At 43.6% G+C, this 25958-nt stretch overlaps 1 long non-coding RNA gene across 1 annotated transcript in view; it reads left to right on the top strand.

Moving 5' to 3' along the window:
* The first annotated feature begins 204 nt into the window (after positions 1 to 204).
* Positions 205 to 25958, top strand: part of LOC141091585 (uncharacterized) — a 219298-nt gene continuing 193544 nt past the window's right edge. The window contains exon 1 of the long non-coding RNA XR_012232547.1: positions 205 to 256. This is a non-coding gene — a long non-coding RNA (uncharacterized lncRNA). The remainder of the gene's footprint in view (positions 257 to 25958) is intronic.

Below are 25958 nucleotides of genomic sequence, written 5' to 3'. Positions count from 1 at the left end.
TGTGGACATTATAAGAATAAAAAAAGCTTAATTTTTTATTCTTAAAATGTCCACAGTAGAGACATTTGTGTTTTAGTCATAAATGGCACTTACAATAGCTGCATTCTACAGTGGCTCTTGCTTTTTCTGAATCCTTTGAAGTTCAGCAATTACGAATCATCCCTGTGTTTTCCTCTCATTTATATTCTTGCTAATTATAATTCTAATCACTATGACAGGCGGAGGAAGAGAGACTCACTCGCCCATGCTCTAGAAGGTAATTTCAAGGTGTTTAGCTGCAAAGAAGCAAATGGGAATTAAACAAAGAAGCTCCAGTACTGTCTTTAGAGGACAGATCTGCTTACATCTTGAGCTAAAATATTTTGAATGTGAACTTCCTAGTTCACATCACCCAGCCTACAGTCAGGAGTAAATGTGACCAGGACGAGAAAATTATTTTTCATGTTTCATTGCAGACAGAGAATCGGCATCTGGGTTAATGTAATCCTGGCTTTAATGCGCACGATTCAGTGGCTTTGTGCATCTGAATGCATAATTTGTAAGACCTGGTCCAGATCAGAAAATGTTTTTTTTACCTATTATGAATATGTAGATATAGGAATTTAATGATAGCAGATGCACTTTTTTCTGCAGTATTTTTATCAATAATTTTACTATATTACATAGCCCAAATCTACTAAGTCAAAAAGATATGCAAACTCAATATACAAATTACCATATTTTTCGGATTATAAGACGCTCTGATTAAAAGACGCACCCCAAATTTTGAGGATAAAAATAGGAATTTTTTTTAGAAAATGGTGGTGCTTCTGCTATCTTATTGCTTACTGTGGGTGGTAGCTGCGGTGAAATGGGGTCCCAGGGTCGCTGCAGGAGGAGGCAGTAATGGGAATTCTGGAATCTGTACGTCAAGTGCGAGGACTAGGCTGCAATTCACCAGCACTGCACTAGAGGGCGCTAGAAACAGAAAATTGAATTTGATGTCAATGAAAACAAACATGCTGTTATTACTGTCCAAAAACTGTGGGAGGTGGGGGTTGTCCTGCACTGAAAACCTCAAAAAAGCCCCGAGTCAGGCTTACAGTGCCTAGGGAATCACTTGCATTAAGTCCAAATAGTGATAAATGATTTATACATGCTCAGTACAGAAAATAAAATTAGAATTTTTCATATTAAAATCTGGCATGTAGGTATAACTTTTTGTACATCAAACAAAAAGGTTCCAGCAACAGACATCCAAATCAGGTTATTGAATAGAAGTTAAAACTTCATATTTATTGCAATGCCTTTAAAAACATGTCTGACATGGTTATGATTAAGAACACTTTTGTTCGAAACGCATAATCCCCTGGACTTACTATTTTAACAGCATGTTTTTAAAGGCATTGCAATAAATATGAAGTTTTAACGTCTATTCAATAACCTGATTTGGATATCTGTTGCTGGAACCTTTTTGTTTGATTACCATAGCCGCTTTTTCGGAGCATCATCCTGGAGTCCACACTCAAAGTCATAGGAATTCATCTAAAGGTGAGCTGAACACCTTATTTTTCTTCTATAGTGATAACTTTTTGTACAGTATGTTGTGTGCTGTATTTTGGTATCTGGTCTCATAGACGCCACCGAAATTACCGCACATGCGCAGTAACAGCCACAACTGCCTACCCGTGCATGCGTGGTAGCAATGCAGCTGTTAATGTGCCTGCGTGGGGATTAACCGTGATGTCTATGACTCCAGATATCAAAATACAGCACACAACAAGGAGGAAACAGTGCACAAGGGGTGAAAGAGGTCAGATGACCCAACATATACAATACAAAAATGCAGAGGGATGATATAGAACAGATATGTTGGAAAACGCAAATGGTGTGAGACACGTCCGCTGCTCCTGTCAGCACCACTAAGCATACATAGAAGTTAATTTCACTGCACTCCAGATGTGATAGCATCAGGCCTATTTCTAGTTACCTGTATAAAAGACACCTGTCCACACAATCAATCAAATCAATCACACTTCAAACTCTCCACCATGGCCAAGACCAAATAGCTGTCTAAGGACAACAGGGGCAAAATTGTAGACCTACACAAGGCTGGGATGGGCTGGGACATTAGGAAAGCAGCTTGGTGAGAAGGCAACAACTGTTTGTGCAATTATTAGAAAATAGAAGAAACACAAGATGACTGTCTAGAGCTCCATGCAGCATCTCCTCTTGAGGATTAAGGATGATTCTGGAAAAGGTCATGAATCAGCTCAGAACTACACAGAAGGACTTGTTCAATTACCAGAAGAGAACTGGAATCATAGTCTCAAACATTACCACTCGTGACACACCATCATAGATGAACATCCTGCAGGGCAAGCAAAGTCTCTCTGTTCACACCAGAACATGTCCAGGCCTATTTGAAGTTTGTCAATGACCGTCTGGATGATCCAGAGGAGGCATGGGAGAACATGTGGTTAGATTAGACCAAAATAGAAATTTTTGGTATCAATTACACTCGCCTTGTTTGAAGGAAAAAGAAGAATGAGTACAGTACAACTCCAAAAACACCGTCCCAACGTGAAACATGATGGGGTAAACATCATACTTTTTCGGGTGCTTTTTTGCAACGATCATAGGACGACTACAACATATTGAAGGGAGGCTTCATAAGGTCATATATCGCAAGATTTTGGCCAACAACTTCCTTACTTCAGTAAGAGCATTGAAAATGGGTCATAGCTGATTCTTCCAGCATGACAATCATCCGAAATACACAGCAAGGGCAACTAAGGAGTGGCTTCCATTAATGGGAATCTGTTACTGGGTTTTTTCTACCTAATTTAAAAGCAGGATAATGTAAGGGCAGAAACCCTGTTTCCAGTGATGTGTCACGTACTATACTGCTTAGAGCATTGTTTACATAGTCACTTTTTTATTAGTAGAAGATTATTACTAAAGGAATACTAAATCTGCCAGTAAAGACATCCATATTCATGAGCTCTGTATAGCCCAATCCCCACCACTGATTGGCAGCCTTCTGCCTATGCACAGTGTAAACAGAAAGCTGCCAGTCAGAGTGTGGATAGGGTTATACAGAGCTCATCATTCAAAGAACTGGTAGACTTGTAGTAGGTAAACAGTTTTGAATTAAAACAGCAGTACCCAGTAAAGTAAATTATGACACTTTGCTAAAATCAGTGTCTCTGCCCCTATATCTTGCTGCTCTTAGATGGGGAGTGTCTCTGCCCCTAAATCATGCTGCTCTCAGATGGGGTAGAAAAATATATGGTGACAGATTCCCTTTAATGCCACAATAATCTATTAGATATCGAAGGGGTTCTCTTTAGACACTATTTGTTAGGTGTCGGATTTCTGACTCTGCACAAAAGGAATCCAGAGACGTACATCCAGCAGTCTCCCATTCCCCTCCGACCACTCGGTGCTGCTCAGCAATCTCGGCGATCCAGGCGTCCTGCTCAGACCTGCTCTGTGAGTCTGGATGTTGCTGCCACCTCTGATGCAGCATAGGTAGCGCAACCTGCTTTGCAGGGAACTGCTCCAGAGGCTAAGTCCTCTCGCAGCGCTACATTTGGCAGCTGGAGAGCAGGTTGGTGGCTATTGAGAGCGCCAACTCAGCTGTGAATGCCGCGCTAGCTGCTGCACAGACAGTCGCTGAGGCTGTCTCACGTGTGCCCGCACTATTGCCCACGCCGACAATTTCTCGCCTCCCGCTCCCCGACAAGTTTCCGGGTGACAGCGCCACCTGTAGGGGATTCGTGAGCCAGTGCTCAATTCAGCTAGAGTTACTGGCTGCACGGTTCCCTACAGAGTGGGCTAAGGTGGGGTTTATTGTCTCATTGCTGTCTGGCAGGGCATTACAGTGGGCTACGCCATTGTGGGAACGTGATGATCCCGTGGTTCAGGATGCTGCTCAGTTCCTCGCGGTCCTGAAGCAGGTCTTTTTGGGACCACAGATCACGCATGATACCTCACTCCAATTATTATCCCTAACACAGGGGTCGCTCTCGGTTAGCCATTATGCCGTCCGGTTCCGGACACTGGCTTCCCTATTAGAGTGGCCGGACAAAGCTTTAGTCCCGGTGTTTTGGAGTGAGTTAGCTGAGCACGTCAAAGATGCTCTAGCTACCAGAGAGGTTCCCATAAGTCGGGAGGAATTGATTGCCGTCTCCACCCGCATTGACCTCCGGTTTACGGAGCGCGGGCTGGAATGAGCGCAATCCAGACGTAGGGTTAACTTGGCTCCCACATTCACCGAGTCGCCAAGATACCCCGCACAGGAGCTGTCATCCTCCGAAGCTATGGAGGTGTCTCGCACCGGTCCCAGACCGCATCCGATGTGAAGCTCCGTACGTTGCTATCAGTGCCGACAGTTTGGTCACTCGGCTAGCACGTGTCCTCTGCGGGCGGAAAAACGTCCACGTCCAGTAGCCGTGGATGGTGGTCAGTCCAATATGAAACCCTTGTCACCCAAACCGGTATTCCGGGGTACCTTAGACAGTGGGTCCTCCACCTGGGAGGCAGAGGCTACCGTGGATTCTGGGGCCGAGGGAAACTTTATGTCCTCTACCTTCGCCAAGAAACATGCTATCCCTCTGGTATTACTGCCCCAACCTCTGACCATCAGGGTGGTTAACGGCGCACCTTTACCCTCTCAGGTGACCCATCAGACAGTTCCACTCGGGCTTTCTATCTCACCCTCTCATCGTGAGATTCTGTCTCTGCTCATTCTGCCAAATGGCATTGATCAGGTGCTTCTCGGGGTTCCCTGGCTCCGTTGCCATTCCCCTCATATTGATTGGGCTTCAGGGAATATACTGGGTTGGAGCAAGGACTGTGCGGGAAGATGTCTGAGGGGCAGTGTTCAGGTGGCTTCCACTGAAGTGCCTGCAGATCTCTCCGCGCTCCCTAAGCCCTACCACCAGTACGCGGACGTCTTCTCCAAAAAATCTGCGGAGATGCTCCCGCCGCACCGTCCCTACGATTGCCCGATAGATCTCCTGCCAGGCACAGAACCTCCTAGAGGCTGTGTGTATCCGCTATCTCTCCCTGAGACAGAGGCTATGTCTCAATATATCCGGGAGATTCTAGCTAGAGGTTTTATCAGAAAATCGGTGTCACCGGCTGTTTCAGGGTTCTTCTTCGTACAGAAGAAGAACGGAGAGTTACGTCCCCGCATTGACTACAGAGGTCTCAACGCTATAACGGTCAAAAACAAATACCCTCTCCCGTTGATCTCTGAGTTATTTGACAGGTTGCGAGGGGCCTGGATCTTTACAAAATTAGATCTATGGGGGGCATACAACCTGATCGTCACTCGCGAAGGAGACGAGTGGAAGACAGCTTTTAACACCAGGGATGGCCACTACGAATATCTTCGGCCTTTGTAATGCGCCTGCTGTCTTCCAGGATTTCGTTAATGACGTCTTCCGCGACATGCTCTCTACCTCGGTGGTGGTCTATCTGGATGACATACTCATCTTCTCGTCAGATTTGATCACCCACCGGACAGACGTCTGCAGGGTCTTCGACCATCTGCGGGCGAACTCTCTCTTTGCCAAGCTGGAGAAGTGCCAGTTTGAGCAGGAGTCCTTGCCGTTCCTGGGCTATATCATCTCGGCCCAGGGGTTGGCTATGGATCCTGCCAAACTGCAGGCGGTGATGGATTGGCAGGAACCCCATTCACTCAAAGCGGTGCAGCCCTTTTTAGGGTTCGTGAATTATTACCGCCAGTTTATACTGCACTTTTCCACACTGGTGGCTCCTTTGGTTGCTCTCACTAAAAAAGGAGCTAACCCCAACTCTTGGTCTGAACAGGTCTCCAAGGCCTTCACGTCTATAAAATCTCATTTTGCTGGCGCTCCCATCTTACATCGTCCCGATGTAGATAAGCCATTTATTCTGGAGGTTGATGCCTCTTTCGTCGGTGCAGGAGCAGTCCTTTTCCAGAAGGATGCTCAAGGTCGGAAGCATCCCTGCTTCTTCTTCTCAAAGACCTTCTCACCGGCGGAGAATTACTCCATCGGTGACAGGGAGTTGCTAGCCATGAAGTTGGCCTTTTCCGAGTGGAGACATCTCCTGGAGGGAGCTCAGTTTCCCTTCCAGGTATATATGGACCATAAAAATCTGGTCTATTTACAGACGGCCCAGCGCTTGAACTCTCGTCAGGCTAGGTGGTCGCTCTTCTTTTCCCGCTTCCGCTTCACCCTGCATTATCTCTCAGGGGAAAAGAACGTCTGTGCGCATGCTCTCTCACGCTCGGTGGTTTCTGCGGAAGAAGGTGAGGCTGAGCCTCGGCTAATTCTCCCGCCGGAGAGTTTTATGACCGTGGCTCCAGTTGCTTTCGAGTTAGTGCCACCGGGCAAGACCTTGGTGCCTCCCCAGCTACGGCTGGAGGTTCTCGCTTGGGCACATGCCTCCATGGTAGGTGGTTACTTTGGCAATAAGCGGACCACTGAACTCCTGGCAAGGTCATATTCATGGCCGCATATGGCTCGAGATGTTAAGGAATGCGTACAAGCATGCGTCTCATGTGCACGGAACAGACCCTCTAGACAGAGGCCGGCAGGGCTTTTGTATCCTCTGCCAGTGGCGGATAGACCTTGGGAGATGGTTGGCATGGACTTCGCGGTTGGCCTGCCCAAGTCTGGCAGCAGTACGGTCATCTGGGTGGTCACCGACCATTTTTCCAAAATGGTGCATCTGGTGCCACTTGCACGGTTGCCTTCTGCTCGTGGTCTTGCCACTCTGTTCATAAAGCATATATTCCGTTTACATGGCATGCCGGACAAAATCGTTAGCGATCGAGGTCCCCAGTTCACGTTTCAGTTTTGGAGGGAGCTCTGCGGTCTACTCAGCATCGAGCTAAACCTGTCCTCTGCTTACCATCCTGAGACGAACGGCTTGGTTGAGAGAGCCAACCAAACCTTGGTCACGTACCTGCGGCATTTTGTCTCTGCCAGGCAGGATGACTGGGCATCCTTGCTACCATGGGCTGAGTTTGCCCTGAATAATGCAGTGTCCGATTCTACTTTCTTTTAAACTATGGCCAACATCCACGTGTCCCTGTCCCGATGCCAGTGTCCTCCACTGACTCCAGGGTGGCAGACTGGGCAGTGTAGGCTCGCGACATTTGGGATCGCACTCAGGATGTTTTATCCAGGCCTCTAAAGAAAGGATGAGGGCGCCCACCGACACACATCGGCTACCCGCTCCAATCTTCTCCCCCCGGCGACATGGTGTGGCTCTCTACTCAAAATATCAAGCAGCGAGTCAAGTCCCCCAAGTTCGCGCCACGATACGTTGGACCTTTTAAGGTTCTCGAGCGTATCAGCTCGGTGGTCTACCGCCTGGCTCTTCCTCCACACTTAGCCATTTCAGACGTTTTCCATGTGTCCCTCCTCAAACCAGTTCATATGGCCCAGTTCTCCGAGTTATCTGCCAGGTCATTAGACTTGTCGTCTGACGAGTTCGAGGTTAACGCCATTGTGGGACGCAGGATTGTCCATGGCAAAAAATATTATTTGGTGGATTGGAAGGGTCATGGACTGGAGGCTCGGACCTGGGAGCCGGTGGAGAATATCCATGCTCCACTCCTGATCGTGGCATTTGAGCGTAGTGAGGCTCAGAGGGGGGGCAATGTTAGGCGTCGGATTTCTGACTCTGCACAACAGGAATCCAGAGCCGTACATCCAGCGGTCTCCCATTCCCCTCCAGCCGCTCAGGGTGCTGCTCAGCAATCTCGGCGATCCAGGCATCTGATGCAGCAAAGGTAGCGCAACCTGCTTTGCAGGGATCCGCTCCAGAGGCTAAGTCCTCTCGCCGTGATACAGGGCATGCCCGCAAGATGACCTCTCAGTGGAGAGCAGGGGTCACATGCTCAGGTCCTGCGACGGATCTGATTGGTCCTTCCCAAAGTACTGGAAGGTTCCGGAAGCGCATGGCTATAAAAAGCCTGCATGGCGGCTCGGCCATGCGCTAGTGTAGAGTTATCTGCTATGTGTCTATTGTGACGGATGCATGTGTCTGGTGACTGACTTATTTGAAACCCCTTCCCTCTGATATTACGAAAGGTGACAGAGTGTTGGTATTAGTCAGCGCCAGGTTGTGGCAGGCTATGCGCCACTGTGCTTACCGCACCTATCACTAGTGTCCAACGGTGTCCGGTCTCCCGGCACTGTTGTTAAGCGGCTGCAGTTACTGCCGCACTGCGCTCAGCAGCACCTCTTGGCGTTCGCGGCTGCGACGCCACACGCTGGCTGGCCCTGTGAAGTCAACAGGCCCGGCATGTACTCCTAATTTATATTAGGGCTTCTCTGTGCCTTTAACAGAAGCCTGCCTTAAGTGCCTCGGGTGACGCTAACCCGAGCGTAGTACTCAGCTTCCTGGCGAGTCTGCCATTAGTCAGCAGCGGTCTTCCCATCTACCGCACGGTGGACCCCGGGCGGCGAACGCACCTCCTATTATTTATATTTGGTGCGTTCCGCGTCCCTAACACTATTAATGTGATTACTCTGATAGTGAGGGCAATAAAGACATTTTGTCAGTAATGAAGCAAGCTTTTCTGCACTCCTGGGCTTACCATTACATAGGGTGGACCTACACTTGTACTAATATTTCTCTATTCTAACTTAAATGTTATGTTAAAAGCGGTTCTGCTATAAGGGTCAATGGTCGCACATGCCTGCCAGGCTTTGATCATATGATTCCTTTATGCCATGGGACTTTTATGACAACTTTTTATATACATACTTTTTAATTTATTAGGTGACCAATACAAATGTAAGTTTTTAATAAATGTGGTGCGACTGACTGCAACTTTTATATTGTGGGTATTATTTACTTCTCTTTTGTGAGTCATGACCTGTTTTGTGAGCCATCAGTGTTTCTTTTGGATATTACAAACACATTTTTAATATCACAATCACTTTATTGAATTACTTTACTTTTCAGTTTGGAGCAATGAAATACAAAATGCTAAATTGCAAAAACTTAAATGGAATCTAAAACCTATATCAATTTATATTAATTAAAGCCAACTAGTGAAACATATGTCATACTTTTTCTAATTTTTTTTTTTTTTTAGAATTTTAATTTGTTTTCTGTACATAGGAAAGCTTCTGTTAATAAGATTTAGAGAGATGTTTTTCAGAAGCCACATGGACCATTGATAACAATAAATAAAATCTCAGTGAGATCATTATGCGGGAGAAGGTGAGCTGTGTTTTTCAACTATTGTGAATGGTGACCACTGTGTCTAATTAAATGTTACTCGCATTATATTATACAAAGTCCAGCTCACTTACCAGCCCAGTAGGTACACAGAAAACGAGTCTGTGTAGTTAGGCAATCAGGAAATAACATTTTTAGCACCAAAGTTAAACTTTAAAATCTTTACTTAGCTTTAATTAAATATAAAGACATCTGGACTATAACAAAGAGTACAGTTGTGCATTTTGGATCAATTATGAGCCTTAGTCATTATTACAAAAGATTATATTTGATCAAAAATGAGGAAGTAACTGAAGTCATTACTATAATATGGATCATATTTGATCTGAAACGCAACAGTAACTGTCATTTTTTATTCAATTTTTGTGAATATTTAAATAAAATCAAGTAAAGGTTTTAAAGTGGGACCTCTTTTTTATTTTTACATAGTTATCAAGTATGGGAATGTATGCATCTCCACCGTGCTGGCTAAGCGATCGCATGCTTTACATGCAGACCAGCTCTCTAGCACCATGTGAAACAGCTGATTGGGCCATCCTGTCAATTCAGCTGTTAATTTTATTGTGAGAGTACATTGGGTATCTCTGCCTACATGTATGTGTAGGTAATAAAGCATTACATTGTTTTTATGCTATTATACTAAAGAAGTCCTGAAAACATGATCTGTTGAGAGGCCGGGGGAACTGAAGTTTGGAAAACCGTGTCCTATACTCAAAATTAGTTAACACCACCATAGTTGTAAACATGGCTACCAGGTTAGAGGCAGACTCAGATATGTTTTGCCTCCCCTATGCTGAATGCATAGCTACACCCCTGGTTAACATCAATAGGTAGTAAAATTGGTAAGTTCCAAAACCGTTAGGAGAAGTAAAAGTTAAAAAGATCCCGCCATTGGCTGTTGATCTACTGTGCAGCACGTGAGAGAGGAATTAGAGCAGCGAAAATAAGCAAGCGCACAACACAACTGAAACAGTAGTAAGAGCTTAGCAAAATGTTGTTCAGAATAGCTCATGGCTCCAAAAAGAGAAGCATTAACCCCTTAGTGACAGAGCCAATTTGGCACTTAATGGCCAAGCCAATTTTTACAATTCTGACCACTGTCACTTTATGAAGTTATAACTCTGGAACGCTTCAACATATCCCACTGACTCTGAGAGTGTTTTTTCATGACATATTGTACTTCATGTTAGTTGTAAAATTTCTTCGATACAACCTGCATTTATTTATGAAAAAACGGAAATTTGGCAAAAATTTTGAAAATTTAGCAATTTTCAAACTTTTAATTTTTGGTGTCACACAAAATAGTTAGTAAATGACATTTCCCACATGTCTACTTTACATAAACACAATTTTGGAAACATAATTCTTTTTGTTAGGATGTTATAAGGGTTAAAATTTGCCCAGCGATTTCTTATTTTTCCATGAAAATTCACAAAACCATTTTTTTACGGACCACCTCACATTTGAAGTGAGTTTGAGGGGTCAACATAACAGAAAATACCCAAAAGTGACACCATTCTAAAATCTGTACTCCTCAAGGTGCGCAAAAACACATTCAAGAAGTTTATTAACCCGTTATGTGCTTAACGAGAACTAAACCAATGTGGAAGGAAAAAATGAACATTTTACTTTTTTCACAAAAATTACTTTGAAACCCTTTTTTTTATTTTCACAAGGGTATCAGGAGAAAATGGACCAAAAAATTTGTTGTGCAATTTCTCCTGAGTACGTCGATACCCCATTTGTGGGGAAAAGCCACTGTTTAGGCACATGGCAGCACTCAGATGGGAGGGAGCACCATTTAATTTTTTTAACTCGAAATTTGCTGGAATCAATGGTGGCACCATGTCGCGTTTGTAGACCACCTGGTGTACCTAAACAGTGGAACCCCCCAATTCTAACTCCAACCCTAACCCCAACAAATCCCTAACCCTAATCTCAGCCCAAACCATAATCCTAACCATAACCCTAACCACAACCCTAACCCCAACACACCCCTAACCCTATTCCCAACCCTAACCATAGCCCTAATTGCAAGCCTATCCCTAACACACCCCTAACCCTAATCCTAACCATAATCCCAACCACAACCCTAACCCTAGCCCAACCCTATCTTTAGTCCAACCCTAACTTTAGCCCAACCCTAACTTTAACCCAACCCTAACCCTAGCCCCAACCCTAATCCTAGCCCAACCCTAACCAAAACTTTAGCCCAAGTCCATTAGCCCAACTCTGAAAATGGAAATAAATATGTTTTTAAATTTTATTATTTTTACCTAACTTAAGGGGGTGATGAAGGTGGGTTTTATTTACTATTTTTTTATTTTGATCACTGTGATAAGGTCTATCACGGTGATCAAAATGAACCAATAGGAAAAATTTCCTAATGTTGCCGGGTGCCGGCCGGCAGATCTTGCGGGCACATTGAGCATGCGCCCGCCATTTTCTCCCGGAAGAAGGCTCTGGTGGCCCAGGGTACTTCACAGGGGGATGCAGGGACACTGAAGGTACCGAGGGTTCGAGAGACCCCATTTCCTTCTCCTCTGCTGTGCGATCACATAAAAGGAGAAAGAAATTAAATGGAAAATCAGACTTTTTTGCTGTTGCCGTTATACCATTAATAACGCCAACCGCAACGTTGAGCTCGGTAAAAAACGACCCGACTCGTGTTCTCTGGGGTCTCAACTACCCCTGGTAGCCGAGACCCTGGAAAAATTCCGACTCTGGGGGACTCTATACACTTATTTCTCAGTGCTGTTAAAAAGCAGCGCTCAGGCATAAGTACCTGTAACTTCTGCTGTTAAAAGGAATATCGGTGGTCATTTAGGGGTTAACTGAATAGATCAAAAGCTGAACCCAGCTGTAATGGATGTCCCCCACCCAAGAAGAATTAGCTGCCCTGATCACCAGCTACACCAATCAAGTCAAATGTTATGCCACTAAAACCTGCATGATGTAAAAGCAAACAATAAAACATACACATAATTGGTATCACCACATATGGAATGATTGAAACTATAAAACTGTCCATGTAGTGAACACTTAAAAAAATTCTAAAAACATGAAAAATCTAGCTTTTTCATCATAATTACAAACCAAAGAATAGAATAAAAAGATATCAAAAAGTTGTATGTAAAAAAAAGTACAGCTTAAAACATCATCTGACACGCAAAACACAAAGTTTTTACTCTCAATTTAAGGTGAAAACACTGCTTGTAGTATGTAAAAGTAGAAATAAAAACAGTAATATATACAGTTGTTTGAAAAGTGTTGCCCCCTTCCTGATTTTCTAATCTTTTGCATGTTTGTCACACTTATATGTTTCAGATCACCAAACAAATTTAAATATTAGACAAAGATAACACAAGTAAACACAAAATGCAGTTTTTAAAGGAAGGTCTTTATTATTAAGTGAAAAAAAAATCCAAACCGTATGTGAAAAAGAGATTGCCCCCTAAACCTAATAACTAGAGATGAGTGAACTTCTTCGGAAAATGTTCGCCAATCTCAAAGTTTGCACGAACATTGCACATTCGGGTTTGTATTCTCTTTCTCTAGCATTTTCCTCAAAATCAGCACACTTTGGCCAAAATTTGGCTAATGACCGAGTCTCCACTAATTGTTGTTGGGACTTTGGGTAGGATAGTGGTGCTGTATGATGAGTGAGGGGCTGTGTTGGATGAGGAAAGATAGTGGGGAGAGGTCAGAGGAGTGGCAGACTGTTACTCTTTTTTTTCTTTTTTTTTCTTAACTTAATGTGTGGACATTCCAGCAGCCAATCAGGGTGCAGAAAATATCCACAATGTCCAGACACAAGGGCTTTTCATTGCCTGCTGAAATAACATGTCCCTTTTGATATAAAAATAGGACATGTGGCTTCGGTGCCATTTTCTAAGTGTAACAGCATAGTGATTCTGCTGCTGCACGTAGTTATAGTTACCTAGGAGGTATATTCTCAGCTAGTTCAGATAGATAGGAAAGTCTGTCAAATTGACCTTCCAGCATATACATCTGGAGTGCTAATTTTGTCGTGCAGCAACAAGTCCACATTTCAGCATCAAAATCCTTTGTGATAATTGTGTGATCCAGATACCAGTCCACATTTTAGCATCTAAATCCTTTGTGCTAATTCTGTGGTCCAGCCACCAGTCCACATTTCAGCATCTAAAACCTTTGTGCTAATTCTGTGGTTCAGCCACCAGTCCACATTTCAGCATCTAAATCCTTTGAACTAATTGTGTGGTCCAGATACCAGTCCACATTTCAGCATCTAAATCCTTTTTGCTAATTGTATGGTCCAGGCACCAGTCCACATTTCAGCACCTAAATCCTATGAGTTACTTGTGTGGTCAAGACACTGCCCATATTTCTGCATCTAAATCCTTTGTGCTAATTGTGTGGTCCAAATAAACCTAGGATTTCAATGATTGAGCGCCTTTGCCGGCTGCCACAGTGTTTTCTTTGACTGGTCTCCCTGAGGTCAGTGATTGCTTCGTGAAATTGTGTGGTCCAGACACTAGTCAACATTTCAGCATCTAAATCATATGTGCTGTTTAGTCCAGCCACCAGTCCACATATCATCATTTAAGTCCTTTGTGTTAATTGTGTGGCCCAGACACCAGTACACATTTCAACATCTAAATCCTTTGTGCTAATTGTGTGATCCAGCCAGCAGTCCACATTTCAGCATCTAAATCATTTGTGATAATTGTGCATTTCAAACACTAGTCCCCATTTCAGCATCTAATGTAAACCCTTTGTGCTAGTTGTGTGGTTCAGACCCTAGTCCACATTTCAGCATCTGAATCCTTTTTGCATATTGTCTGGTCCAGACACCAGTCCACATTTCAGCATTTAAATCCTTTGTGCTGATTGTGTGGTCCAGATACCAATCCACATTTCAGTATATAAATCCATGTGTGGTAAATTTTCACATTTAAATAGTGATGAGCGAATTTGTTCAGAAAACAATCGCCAAACATAAATATGGCATGAATATGGCACATTTGGATTCGTAATCTGAAACAAGAGCAAATTTTATAAAATCAGTAACATTTTGTAAAAGTGCGGGAAAATATTTGCATTGCCACAAAAGTACTTTCAGCACTTTAGCAACGATAATGGTGGTGTATCATGAGCGTTTGGCATGTGTTTGATGAGGGAAGGGGTTTGCAGAGCTCAGAGGCGTGACGTTCCTGCAAACAGTCTTTTTTTCCCTTTATGTGTGCACGTTGCGGCTAGCCAATTAGGGCGCAGGAAACACCCACAATGTACTGACACAATAACTTGTGTCATTGGCTGCTGAAATCACATGTCCCTCGCCATATAAATAGCGGACATCTTGTCTTACTTGTTTTAGAACCATTTTGACACTGTAACAGCGCAGAGAGGTTGCTCCTGATGCTGGCACTGTTAACAGCAAGATTTTAGCTATTTAATTAGGCGGTGGTATGTCAGTCAGATAGTGTAGCTAGCTAGTGTCCAATGTGGCTAAATTTACCTTCCAGCACTTTTTTTTTCTTTTTTGGCCATTACTGAGGTCCACAAAGAAAGCCAGCAGGGCACATGTTGTGCACTGCTTCTATTGTGCTTCATGCACGAGTATAGCATTCTAATTAATATTTTTTCACTAGCTAAATTTGAAACAGCCTGCTGTATCCCACCTTGTCATTTGAAACTTTCTGCAGACCTAAGGGACATTAAAAAAATTATAATTTTTTTCTGTTGCTAAATGTTAAACAGTCTGCTGTATCCCACGTTGTAATTTTGTGGCAGTGATATGAACCTGTCTGCAGACCTAAGGCACATTGAAAAAAAATTATAATTTGTCACTTGCAAAAAGTTAGACATCCCGCTGTAGCACACTTTATCATTTGGTGGGGTTGAAATTAAGTGGTAGAGGCCTGATCCAGAGGCCACAGAAAATTCTTCTGTTCCTAGTGTCATACAGTAGGGGACCTGACTTTAAAATAGTTTGTAGCATCTAGTGTGTTATAGAAGCCTGATCTAAAGGCCACCAAAAAATTCTTCTGTTCCTAGTGTCATACAGTAGGGGACCTGACTTTAAAATAGTTTGAAGCATCTAGTGTGTTACAGAGGCCTGATTCATAGGCCACAAAAATTATTCTCTTCCCTGTGTCATACAGTAGGGGACCTGACTTTAAAATAGTTTGTAGCATTTAGGCTATGTGCACATGTGCTGATTTTTCGCTGTATTTTCCGCGGCAATTCTGCAACTCCCTGCCATGGGAAATATGCGAGAAATCCGCATGCGGAATTACCGCGTAATTCCAGCTAAAAACTAGCATTTTGCAAGCGTAATTAGCTTGCAGAATGCTAGCGTTTTCCAAACGATCTATAGCATCACTTTGAAAACTGATTGACAGGTTGGTCACACTTGTCAAACATAATGCAGCATCAATAGTAAAAGATATAATGTTAAAAATAATAAAAAAAATAAAAAATTGTGATATTCTCACCTTCCGGCGTACCCCGCAGCGTTCCCAGGCGTCAGTGATGCTCCCGGCAAGTCCCGTTCCCAGTCTTGCCTAGCGACAATGACCTCAGATGACGTAGCGGTCTCGCAAGATGTCTATGTCATCAGAGGTCATTGTCGCAAGGCATCACTGGGACCGGAAGATGCCGGGAGCGTGGCTGACAGGCGGGAAGGCTGCGCGGGATGCCGGAATGTGAGAATATCATGATTTTTTATTTTAATTCTTTTTTTTAACAGGGATATGGTACCCAGGGCCTAGTGGAAAAATACGCAGCATTAGCACAGTATGTGCGGAATGCTATTGAATTCAATTTGCTGTGGATTTTTAGCGTTTGCGCAGCATTTTCGCCACAAAAAAGCAGCAAAAACGCCAAAAATCTGCAACGTGTGCACATAGCCTCAGTGTGTTATAGAGGCATGCTCCAGGGGCCACAAAATATTCTTCTGCTCTTAACGTTATACAGTAAGGGACTTGACTTTAAAATAGTTTGTAGCATCTAGTGTGTTATAGAGGCGTGATCCATAGGCCACAAAACCTTCTTCTGTTCTTAACGTCATACAGTAGGGGACCTGACTTTAAAATTGTTTGTAGCATAACATCTTTGTCAAACAGGCCTCATCTACACTCAAACAAATTTTTTTTCTGTGCCTAACACGATACAGCACGCCATATTTCAACTTAGAATTTACTGTCACTGAAATTCAGCTGTTTGCAGAGTTGGTGCAGAGTTTAAAATCTAATTTTTTGCTCTTGCGTGCTCCTACCACACTATCTTTGCAGCATGACTTGGAAAAAGCGAGGCCATGATGGAAGAGGAATTAGGCTTGGAGTTCAAGGTGTATGTGGGGTAGGTGGTAATGTTTGTGACAACACTAGTAAAGAAGCGTCACATCCTATGAAAATACAACTGACAACTTATGTTACTGGACAGGCCCCATCACTACCTACCTCTTTTTGGAAGACACATAGCGGTACACCTTGTCAATGATGCCCAGAAAGAGCATGTACTCAAGTGGATGGCAAGCACAGCTTCAAGTGGCCAACTTCGGGCAAAGACGAAAATCATTACTGCGCATGCGTCATTACACTATGTCCTGGAAGTGTACCGACGCATGCGCAGTAATGATTTTCAGCTTTGCCCGCAGTTGGGCAAAGCATACTGTGCATGCGCGAAGCAAGATTGCTTTGCGCACGTGCAAACTATGGAGTTGAAATTCTCTAATACCGGCAAAGATCACAGATGGGGGCCATGGATGGGGTGGAGAAAGAAGAAGAAACACTGCCCATCGGACCAGACACAGGCCATTTACATAGGCTGCCAGCTTCTGGTGACAGATACCCTTTAAGAGAAGGAAATGTGCACCGATGCCCAAATTTTTTTTAGCTTTGATCGGGGCAGGACGAAGCATGGTCCAAACAGCACCCTGACCCTCATCATCAGACATTAACCCCTGGGGGGAAGGTGATCCTGGTGAGGAAGACAAGGAGGTTACATTGTACCATACATCGCAGACACATAGTGATGCAGCCACGATGAGCAATGCATCCTCAGCCATAATTGTGCCTCTATCCAGCAGCGTCCGTGGGTCTGCAGCTTGCAGGAGTGGCAAGGGTTGCCTAGCCTTGGCCTTTTTTGACACTGCAAAGGATGAGCCAACTCACATAATCTATTAAACACACAATAAGCCCAAAATAAATATAAATTAAGAACTTAGAAAACAATGATTGGTTATAATACAATAACCACTAAAAAGTATAACCCATAAAAATATTTTATTATAATTTAAATATTTAAAGGAATTTTTTTACAGTGCATCAATACTACTGGTCATTATACAAAATGAGGGGAACAGCATCATACATAGTATTCAGTAGTGTTTTTAAGCCTAATCTAGCAAGTTATAACCAACTACTACATATCATAAAAATCTAAATGTCACTTTTCCACATATAATAGGCATAAAACAAGCAGGATGGCAACACTTACATATATAAAAATGATGAGACAGGTCCCCACTGCCCCAACGCACATTTTGTATTAAAACTTCATCAGGAGGTGTGTACAGGTGGAGATATTATGGTGAATTGAGAAACGTATGTGTGCTTGTTCTCTGAGATTGGTCAAAATCAGCAGGCATGTCCTCTTCCATTACAGCTGAAGGCGGGCTCTCAGTCAGCGTGACTGGATCGGGTAAAGAACCCGAGGTTCTGGGGTTGAAGACCCGCATCTCACTGGTTGGGACGGTAACAGAGGAGGAGGAAGAAGCGGCAGATGTGATTGATGAGGTGGCTGATGGTTGTTGAGGTCCACTGGTCCGCATTTTTGCACAGTAGGATTCCCACAGTAAAGCATGTTGATTGCGCATGTGAAGTTCATAGTTCATACATGTAGTTACCTAATCATTGCACTTTTTATCTTGACTTTTTTTGCAAATTTGGCAGATTATGTGAATTTAGAAAACGATTGGTTATAAATACAATAACCACTTAAAAGTGTAACCCATAAAAATATTTTATTATAATTTAAATATTTAAAATAATTTTTTACAGTGCATCAATACTACTGGGCATTATACAAAGTAAGGGGACCAACATCATACATAGTATTCAGTAGTGTTTTTAAGCCTAATCTAGCAAGTTAAAACCAACTACTACATATCATAAAAATCTAAATATCACTTTTCCACATATAATAGGCATAAATAGTAAAAACAAGCAGGATGGCAACACTTACATATATAAAATGATGAGACAGGTCCCCACCGCCCCAACGCACGTTTCATATTAAAACTTCATCAGGATGCATGATATGCCTTGGAGACCGCAGTCATACAACTGAAGAGTTGTGGACAGCTCTCCAGGCTGAGTTTGATCGATGGCTGTCTCCGCTGAACCTGTATCAAGGGAAGGCCATGTCTGATAACAGTACAAACTTGGTGACGGCACTACAGTGAGGCAAGCTCACACACGTGTCTTGCATGGCTCACATACTCAACCTGGCGGTACAGTGATTTCTCAGACACTATCCTGGCCTGAGTGAGCTGCTCCAGAAAGCACGTAAGCTGTGTGCTCATTTCCGCCATTCGCACCCCTCTGGTCATTGACATGCATCGATAGAGAGGTCTTTGTCCATGGCAGTTAACAGGTTGATATACGATGTGCAGACACAGTGGAATTCCACTCTGCACATGTTGCAGCGACAGTGGCAGCAGCAACAAGCCCTGACGCATTATGTCATGTCATATAGCCTGGGCCAACACAGTACGTACATGGCAAATATCACGTTTACAGGAAGGGCACAGATTAAGGATCTCTGCACACTTCTGCACAGTTACAAAATGGCTACTAAGATGGTTAGTGCTGATGATGCCATAATCAGCATCACTATTCCAGTCATCTATATGCTGGAGCAGACTTTGAATAGCCTGCGGGAGGAGATGGTGGTCCCAGAAGAAGAGGAAGAAGCAGAGGAGGATGTGGAAGGATAACATTGTCTCTAAGTTAAAGACTGTTTTCACACAGGTCAATGCCAATGAAGGGTGGATTACTGTGATCGAGGGGGCCTGGTGATAACAGACAAACTTTTATCGAAGGTGCAAGATCCAAGGAACAAATGTTGGAGGAAGAGGTGATGGGCGAGTAACTGTCAGATGAAAAGGATAATACTCCTCACTCTGTTATTCGTGGTTGGTGGGAGGGGATGGAGGAAGCAAGCTTGATTTTTACCCAGTCACCAACTCAGCATGGGCTTGGACCTCATGGGTGAACCCAACTTATGAGTGCCTTCTTGCTGCACTATCTGCAACATGATTCCTGTATAGTTATGCTTAGGAATAATGCTGACTACTGGGTTGCCACTCTGTTAGATCCAAGCTATAAAACCAAATTTTGCCAGATGATTCCCGCCCTAGAAAGGGACCCGTCAATGCTGGAGTATCGAAACATGCTTTTACACAACCTTAAGAGAGCTTTTCCCCAAGTCAATAGTGAAGCACACAGTTTGCATCGCAGATCTAGACTTCCAACCTCCGGCACGTCAATTCGTCAATGCCAAAACATTAGCAGCAGCAGCAGTGGTGGAAGTGGAAGAGGTAATTTCTGTGAGTCCATTGACACTTTTTTTAGACCAACTTGTGCACCAGCACAGCAGAATCCAAGTCTTATACATAGTGAACGAATGGAGAGGATGGTGCAGGAGTATCTAGAACTGAATATAAATTCCATCAGGGAGGGTTAGGACCCTTTCACATTTTGGTCACAAAATAGATGAGTGGCCTGAGCTCGCTTCACACGCCTTGAAGGTTTTATTGTGCCCAGCAGCCAGCGTTCTCTCAGAATGTGTATTCAGCGCTGCTGGTGGTGTCCTGATGGATAAGCACAGCCGGCTGTCCCCTGAAAGTGTATACCGCCTAACTTTCATCAAGATGAACAAGTCATGATCTCCAAGGACTTTTGCTCCCCAATCGCAGACTGTGCAGACTAGGTGATATTGCATTTTTTAGTGTAATGCATTAATGACACATAACTGCACTCTGTGATATCTTTAGTGTTGCTTCTGACCTGCTGTGGCTTCTGCTGCTGCTGCTGATGTTAGCACAAATTTGTGGAAATGTTAACAGTCACGGTTGGTCTGCATCTGCTGGGTTAGCTGTAGAGGAAGACGTCTTGGTTCCATTTAAACTATTTTTATACTCGTGACAGTTATTCCACTTCAGTGGTGTCAAGCCCTCATTTTTTAAAATGTGAATACTCCTGGATAGTGCGTCCATCTGTTGGATTGGGTGTAGTGAAAGACCTGTCGTTCCCTATTATACTATTTTTACTGTGTGGAGAAATTGTTGCTACTTTTGTGGTGTCTGCCAGTAATTTTTGGAAATGTGAATACTCCTGGTTGGGTGTCCATCTGCTGGATTGGGTTTAGAGGAAGACCTATCAGTCCCTATTATGCTATTTCTACTGTTGTGAAATTGTTGCCACTTTTTTGGTGTCTGCCAGTAATTTTTGAAATTTGTGAACACTCCTGGTTGGGGGTCCATCTGCAGTATTGGGTGTAGTGGAAGACCAGTCGGTCCCTATTATACTATTATACTATGTCTGCTGTGGTGAAATTGATGCCACTTTGGTGGTGTCTGCCAATAATTGTTGGAAATGTGAACACTTGGAAATACCATCAGGCCTCCACTTCTATGGACTCAACTACCCGTGTTACTATCCTTAAATTTTTCTGACAATGGTAGTCTACAAAACTGTTATTTGTGCCAGCTGAATGTATCTCAGCATGAAAGTAGGTAGAGGTGTTGCATGTGGCAACAGGGCTCCCAGCAAAGGGGGCCTACATGAATCCCTCACCCACCTCATCTTACTGTGACGTTCAATTGAAAGCTATAAATGCTGTCACAGATGCTGATACCTCATGCCTGACTAATTGCTGCAGTTCCATGTACTGTGGGTGAATTGAGGCCACTTTCCTCGTGTCTGTCTCTCATTTGATGTGTTTTGGCAGCATTTGGAGCCGTTATAGGGTGCTGTGCATGCGTTTATTTTTGCCTCCCATTGAGATGAATGGCATTTGCCTATGTTTGGTGACTATTCGACAAATTAATCGGCGAATATTGCAAATTCGGAGATTATAATCCGAGCTGAACATTGAAATATTCACTCATCTCTACTTTTAAATCATTTGTGCTAATTGTGTGGTCTAGATGTCAGTCTACATTTCATCATCTAAATCCTTTGTGATTAGAGTTGAGCGATACCGTCCGATACTTCAAAGTATCGTATCGGATGGTATCGGCCGATCTTTAAAAAAAGTATCGGTATCGCCGATTCCGATACCGGAAGTCCCATTCAAGTCTATGGGACTTCCGGTATCGGAATAAGAAAAACCCTTTCCTGCCCTTGTACAGCCTCTCTGGGGTCTGTACGGGCCTTTCGGGGGGCTGTGCCGGCCTGCCAGGGGGTCTGTGCAGGCTCCGGTGGTCTGTGCCGGCCTGCCGGTGGTCTGTGCAGGCTCCGGGGGGCTGTGCCGGCCTGCCGGGGGGCTGTGCCGGCCTGCCGGGGGGCTGTGCCGGCCTGCCGGGGGGCTGTGCAGGCTCCGGGGGGCTGTGCCGGCCTGCCAGGGGGCTGTGCCGGCCTGCCGGGGGGGCTGTGCCGGCCTGCCGGGGGGCTGTGCCGGCCTGCCGGTGGTCTGTGCAGGCTCCGGGGGTCTGTGCAGGCATCGTCCGATGGGACTACAAGTCCCATCGGGCGATGCCTGCTACCATGACAGTGATTGACACATTAGCCAATGATGGGACAGTAGTAGTCCCATCATCCGGCTAATGTGTTAAATGTAAAAAAAAAAAAAAAAAAAAAAAAATTACATGCTACATACATACAACATGCATACTACATACATGCTACATTCATACTACATACTACATACATGCTACATTCATACTACATACTACATACATGCTACATTCATACTACATAAATACTACATGCAACATACATACTACATATATACTACATGCATGCTACATACATACTGCATGCTACATACATACCACATATATACTACATACATACTACATGCATGCTACATGCATGCTACATGCTACATACATAACACATATATACTACATGCATGCTACATACATACTACATGCTACATACTACATATATACTACATGCATGCTACATACTACATGCTACATACATACTACATATATACTACATGCATGCTACATACATACTGCATGCTACATGCATGCTACATACATACTACATACATACTACATGCTACATACATACTACATATATACTACATACATACTACATACATACTACATGCATGCTACATGCATGCTACATACATACCACATACATAACACATATATACTACATGCATGCTACATACTTACTACATGCTACATACATACCATATACATACTACATGCATGCTACATACAAACTACATGCATGCTACATACATACTACATGCTACATACATACTACATATATACTACATGCATGCTACATACATACTACATGCTACATACATACTACATATATACTACATGCATGCTACATACTACATGCTACATACATACTACATATATACTACATGCATGCTACATACATACTACATGCATGCTACATACATACTACATGCTACATACATACCACATACATACTACATATATACTACATGCATGCTACATACATACTGCATGCTACATGCATGCTACATACATACTACATACATACTACATGCTACATACATACCACATATATACTACATACATACAATACATTCATACAATACATACATAGACATACAGTACATATAACATAGAGTAACATACTTACCAATACTTGTCACATTGTTCCCCGAAGCCATTGTCTTTTCCGGAATAAATATTAACATAACAAACCACAAAAATACTCACCCACGATCCGAAGCAGTCCACGAGTGTGTCCCACGACGATCTTGGGTAGAGAACTGCAGCATCAGCTGTTGCTGCCGTTCTCTACGGGCTGCAGGAATCCAATGACGGAAGGTAGGTATCCTTCCGCACTGTATTCCTCCGCCACTTAAAAAAAAAAAAGTCCCTAGTCTCACTTTATGCCATTGCTGTGTGGGAAATTCGGAATGCTCAACACTATTTGTGATAACTGTTTGGTACAGCCACCAGTCCACATATCAGCATCTAAATCCTTTGTGTTAATAGTGTGGTCCAGAAAACAATCCACATTTTAGCATCTAAATTCTTTGTGTTACTTGTGTGGTCAAGACACCGCCCACATTTCAGCATATAAATTGTGTGGTCCAGACACCAGTCAACATTTCAGCATATAAATCCTTTGTGCTTATTCTGTGGTCCAGCCACACTATCTCATCAAATAAATACTGATTGTTAATTTGGTGACAGGTGACTGACAGGTCTAGGACTATGATTGTGAAACAGCTGGTTAAAAAAGGGGAAGGGTACATCCAACATGAGTGGGAAAAAGCAAGGTCATGGTGGAAGGGTGAATAGACTTTGTGTTCGAGGTGTATGTGAGATAGGTCACAATGTTACTGAAAGCTTTACGGAACAAACACCTGCTTGTCATATCCAAAGACAACTGACAACTTCTGTTACTGGATGGGCTACTTGACTCCCTTTCTCTGGCATCTGCACAGCGATACGCCTTGTAGATGAGTGCCAGAAAGAGCATGTTCTCTTGTGGATGGCAAGCGCTGTGTCAAGTAGCCTCTCATCCTCTTCCTCCACCGTCACATAACACACAGTACAGTCCTCACAAGTGGCACCCAATTACCCTTATTTACCCCACAACTCTCCAACTGCCCAACTGACTGTGGGGAATCACAAATGCAGAACTGTTCACATATTCTATTCCATGGGGTTGAAAGGTCTGCTCCAAAGATTCATAGACCAAAGAGGAAGAAAGCATCTGCACTGATGCCTAAAATGTTTTTCAGTTGGATCCGTGGTCAGACAAAATAGGGTCTAAGCAGAATACAGACCCTCGCCCCCGACGTTAACAACCAGGGGTGGAATTGATCCTGATAAGACTCAGATAACTGAGTGCACATGAGCTGTAATGTGCTGTTAGGGCAGGAAGAGGAGGATGACTCTCAGGGTGAGGAGTGGAAGAAGAGAGAGGATGACGATGAGGTTGTGAGGTTGGAATTCCCACTTGGAGTGAACCCAGAGACACAACAAGAGCTGGAGGGCACCACTGCTTGGGATCGCCCATTACATGCTCAAAAGTAATGCACTAACAAACAAAGAAACAGTATCATGTAGCAAACAGGGATCAGAAGAAATGTTAGCAAAAATATGTAAACTTTATTGAGTGACAATACAACAACACTGCAAAGGATAAAAACATTTAAAATTGCGTGATGCAAACAAAATTAAACATTGACCCACAATAAGACCATACCCTTGCCATACCCCAGATGGATAATAGATTCACAATATCAAAGAACATGTAATACCAGTATTAGTCCAAAGAACATGCAATAAATGGCATGAAATCCTATAGTCAAAGTAAAATAACTAGACATTTAGGAGAGGCATTACTCCACAGAGACAAGTATGCAGGAATCAATGGATTTACCACTGAAATACAAAGATCCCTTAATAGAGGAGACAAAAAAGGCCCATAAGATTTAAACCTAATGTGTAAAAGGTCTATGACCCCAGTATCTAGAAAACGCAGCCAAACAAATAACGTGGCGTTGCTCTTCAATAAAGAACCAAAAATTAAAGAATGTACCCCTATTGGAACATATAGTATAAGCGGGTTACCATTTGGGGGCCCAAGTGGGCATTAGCCATAGAGGTGGACTAATCCCTTAGATAAGGAGGCAAAGACAGCCCATATTGCCTGAGCCTCTAGTAGTTCCCTGAATGAGGAAGCAAGAAAGGGCCATACAACCTGAGCCTATGAGTGGAACCTGCATGGAGCAATGCCCGCAGAGGACACCGGTATGGTCAAAGAGGCTCAGGCAATATGGGCTCTCTTTGCCTCCTTATCTAAGGGATTAGTCCACCTCTATGGCTTTATTTATTTGGCTGCCTTTCCTAGATACTGGGGTCATAGACCTTTTACACATTAGGTTCAAATCTTATGGGCCTTTCACCATCTCCAATCTGTTGGCCATGGGAAAACTGCCTTTCCGCCTGGTGGATACAGACGGTTTTTGAAAGCTGAGGGCTGTCGCAGTCCCCCAGTACTAGTTACCCAGTCGCCATTACTTCTCTAAGAAAGCTGTGTCTGTGCTGCACAAGCATGTCGCACACAACATCAACTGCTCCCTGAAAAATTGTATGTCTAACAGGGTGCATTTCACCACTGAGACATTGACTAGGAAGCAAGCATTACATCTCGCTGACTGGGCACTGGGTGACTTTGGTGGCTGTGGGGGCAGGCTACTCCACAAGTCTTTGAATCCCCTTGTGGTAAAAACCTCTGTATCTAACACCTCCTCCACTACTTCTGCCTCCTCCACCTCCTCTAGGGCCTTCACCTGCATCCTCAACCTCTCCCTTAATGAGACACGCATTTCAACAGTGCAGAGGATCCACCACCTCTATACTGCACAGCCAGGGCTTACCGCAATCAGGCAGTTTTTAAATTATTATGCCTTGGAGATTGCAAGTCACACAGCTCAAGAGTTGTGAACAGCTATCCATGCAGAGTTTGAGCACTGGCTATCTCCACTGAACC

Source organism: Dendrobates tinctorius, unplaced genomic scaffold, assembly GCF_039654945.1.
Source record: "Dendrobates tinctorius isolate UK_male_01 unplaced genomic scaffold, ASM3965494v1 ptg000003l, whole genome shotgun sequence".
NCBI classification, from domain to species: domain Eukaryota; kingdom Metazoa; phylum Chordata; class Amphibia; order Anura; family Dendrobatidae; genus Dendrobates; species Dendrobates tinctorius.
The sequence above is the reverse complement of the archived record's forward strand: the minus strand, read 5'-3'. Positions and strand labels throughout refer to the sequence as shown.